The sequence below is a fragment of the Solanum stenotomum genome, chromosome 9, assembly GCF_019186545.1.
Source record: "Solanum stenotomum isolate F172 chromosome 9, ASM1918654v1, whole genome shotgun sequence".
NCBI classification, from domain to species: domain Eukaryota; kingdom Viridiplantae; phylum Streptophyta; class Magnoliopsida; order Solanales; family Solanaceae; genus Solanum; species Solanum stenotomum.
The window spans coordinates 24,989,266-24,992,689 of NC_064290.1; the positions used below are offsets into that span (position 1 = coordinate 24,989,266).

At 30.7% G+C, this 3,424-nt stretch overlaps 1 long non-coding RNA gene across 1 annotated transcript in view; it reads right to left on the bottom strand.

Moving 5' to 3' along the window:
* Positions 1-2,195: 2,195 nt before the first annotated feature.
* The window catches only part of LOC125877725 (uncharacterized), a 29,345-nt gene continuing 28,116 nt past the window's right edge, over positions 2,196-3,424 (bottom strand). The window contains exon 3 of the long non-coding RNA XR_007447623.1: positions 2,196-2,505. This is a non-coding gene — a long non-coding RNA (uncharacterized LOC125877725). The remainder of the gene's footprint in view (positions 2,506-3,424) is intronic.

Here is a 3,424-nt window from a genome sequence, read left to right on the forward strand (position 1 = left end):
ACTCAATAATCAATCATTTGTTCACCGAAAAAAGGTTGACTAATCATTTGCTTCTTTCTTTGAATTGAATTTGATATTCACATTAAACTCTTTTAAATTTATTCTCTCCCTTAATTTCCATCAAATTTTGCTATTTTAAGCCTATTAAATTTTATGTGTTTTAATTGTCATCCAAGATTTTTAAAGTAACATTGCATTACTTGACTATCGATGATAATAAATGTAAAATGGTTCATGAGAATTTCATCAAAATATGTATTTGTTCTCAATGGCCTCCTCATAATACAAACATTGAAAAATAAAATTGATTTAACAAAATTTTGAACATATTTAAATCGTGGTTAGAATGATAGCATTAGTTTCTTGAACAAATATTTGATCTTATTTATTTATTCATTCATTTGGTTTCAATATATGATCTTTTATTTGCTTTGCTTTCACATATAAATAGTATATGTAATTGTTGGTTGTACTAGTACCACTTTACCAGCCAAAAAAAGGGGTGGGCATGTGACTCATTATCTGTAGTTTCCATTTGTCAAGAATGTAAAGAATATGCTATTGTTTCTTTTATAAAAAAAATAAAATTATTTATAATTATTACCATTATTATTTAAAGGTGCCTTCATACCATGAAAGTACCGCAGAGAGAATCCAAAAATATCCTTTCCAAAAATAAGAGTCTAAAATAATCAGTGGACCATAAGCGGCAATAATGGGACTGAAATCACCTTTGTTTTTCTACTAGTTTCACGTTTTTATTTCTTTGCTGCTTGTTTGGAGTGATTTTTTTTAATACAAAGCAAGAGTATGTTCTCTTGCAGATGCAATTCATCACAAATAGCTAATGACAAATAATAAATCATGGAAAAAAATCTAGTAGAAGTTGGGGTTTTATTTCATGTAATAAGAAAGTGATACATAATAAATAATTTTAAAAAAGTAAATAAAAGGAGGGTTGGTAGTTTCAATAGTATAAGTTGTTGGAAAAAATACTACTCCCTTTGTTTAAAAAAGAATGACCCAATTTCTTTTTTAGTCTGTTTAAAAAAGAACGATCCCTTTCCTTTTTTGGCAACACTTTCATTTCAACTTTTTACGTGACAGGTTTAAGGCCACAAGATTAAAAAGTCATTTTTCTTTTCTTAAACTCCATTCCAAGTCAAACTAGGCCATTCTTTTTGAAATGGAGGGAGTACAATATTGTAATGATTTGGTTAGTCATTTTTGGAAGGTTTCATGAATTTACCGTTTTACCCCTCCTAATATCGACCCCGAGTCTCTTATGATTGAGTTTTGTAAAGTCAGTTTCGAACTTTGAGTTATAAATTGTGTATTTTGGTAAGTTTTGTATTTGAAAGTTTCAAGTTATTAAAAGTGATTTTTGGTGTCTTTTGGAATTTTGAGTGTCGGAATAGAATTCGTTGATTCCATTAGTCCCAGAAAGTGGACTCTGGTCGGTGAGAGTATTCGATTTCAGATTCAGAGTCTTTTTGAGGATTTGAGGTCCTAAGTTGGAAAATTGTGAAAATTTAGCTTTTGGGTTGACTTTGGTCAGCATTCGGGAATCGAATGCTTGAATCGGGATTCCGAAAGTTTTGTTGAATTCGGGGGATGATTTTAGGCCTATATGAGGTCTTGGTTGATTTTGAAGAGGTCCTGAACTCGTTTTGACCTTTTTAAGCGTTATGTTAGTTTCTTGTGGCTTTCACGGATGTTGGGTCAAGGAGACCTCAGATTCGTATTTAAAAATTTTCATTGAGTGCAGAACGTCGAGTATAATGGATTTGCATATGTGGTTTGTGCGTATGGGGTTCCAAATGAATCCCCACTACAAGAAAAATGACCTTTAGCGAAAGGAAATTATATCGTTAAAAGTTCAAATCCGGTCGTTAAAAGCCTATAACGACAAGACAAAAATTGATCGTCACCAGTCGTTAAAAGCTCGATTGTTAAAAGTTAACAACCGAATTAAAAATGGGATTGTTAAAAAAATATTTAGCGACAACAAGAAATACAGTCGTTATAACTTTTTTCATCGACCGATTTTTCCCTTCGTTAGTTGTCATTTTGGTCGTTAAAATTCTTTTTACGATGACAAATCTGATTGTTGATAGTGCTTTTTGCAACCAGATTTTACCTTTGCAAATTATCTATCAACTATCAGTGACATCCGATTTTTGATAATTGATCACTATAAAAATCTAGTGACCAAATAATCAACATTGTGATTATACATATAAAATTTCATAGTAAATTACAAAGAAGTGTAGTGTTGCATTGCATAAAATTTTCTATCCTTATTATAAGACATTAAATATCAACTCCTTACAAAAGAGAATAAAATTATAATACGTATAAATGAGAATATCTGTAAATAATTCCTAAAACATAAACCAGTAGGTTTGTCTTGTGCTTCAACTTGTTCTTTCATTTTCAGTTGCTCATACTTCCACTTCACTCTAATCAGATGCAGGCTGGTTCTTCAAATTTAACATTCTTGATCTGTCAAAATAACAAATTTATGTCAACTTGATAAAAAAATTTCTAAAACATTTTTTCTACTATGTTTATGTCCTTTTCTCTTCAACAAAATCAAGATTAACCACAAATAAAACAACACAAATGTACAGAGTCATCCATAGAATTTAGTTGAAAAGAGATCTAAAACAAAATGGAAGTATGTCAAAAAGATAGAAAACAAAATTTATTCTATAAGAGAACTCCTCGGATAGAGGACATAGAACCAAAAGATAGGTGGAAAGCAAAACTAACCACAAAGAAAGCTAATAAAGTACAAATATTAAAAAAAACATAGAGTGCCAAGTATTGAATCACAGTCCATGCCAGCAAATGTTGGATTTTATAGAAAATAAAAATGCCAGATGTTTTGAATGGAAGATGAGTAGTGTACAACAACTTAAATACAATTGTCTATGATTTTTGACTTTTGATGTAATCTACAAGATGTAAAGGACGAAAATAACATGGTAGATTTTATAGTTACTCTACAAAGATAAGACTTCCACAGTAGGAAACCTTCTTTTCGTTTATGTACAGAAGGTTTTCACTTATGTCTACTTCCTTAGCACCGCCTTAGTGCTAAGTTGTTCCACTTTTGAATATATAACATACTTACCTATTTTTATTTTTTAAAAAAATACATTTCAGAGAATATTAGTACTACATTTTTTTTTTGAGATATTTTCATAAATTTGGCCACATCCTTAAATCTAATTTGACAATTTCGAATATTAGGTATGGATATGAGAACCAAGGGGAGAACAAATGACAAATTAAAATCAATGTTTACTACAACACCAGAAAACACAAATCAATCTGCAGACAAAGATAATTTAGAAATTAAATGAAAGAACTTGAGAAGGGAATAGATGTCAAGGGAGGGGGGGGGGGGGGGGGGGGG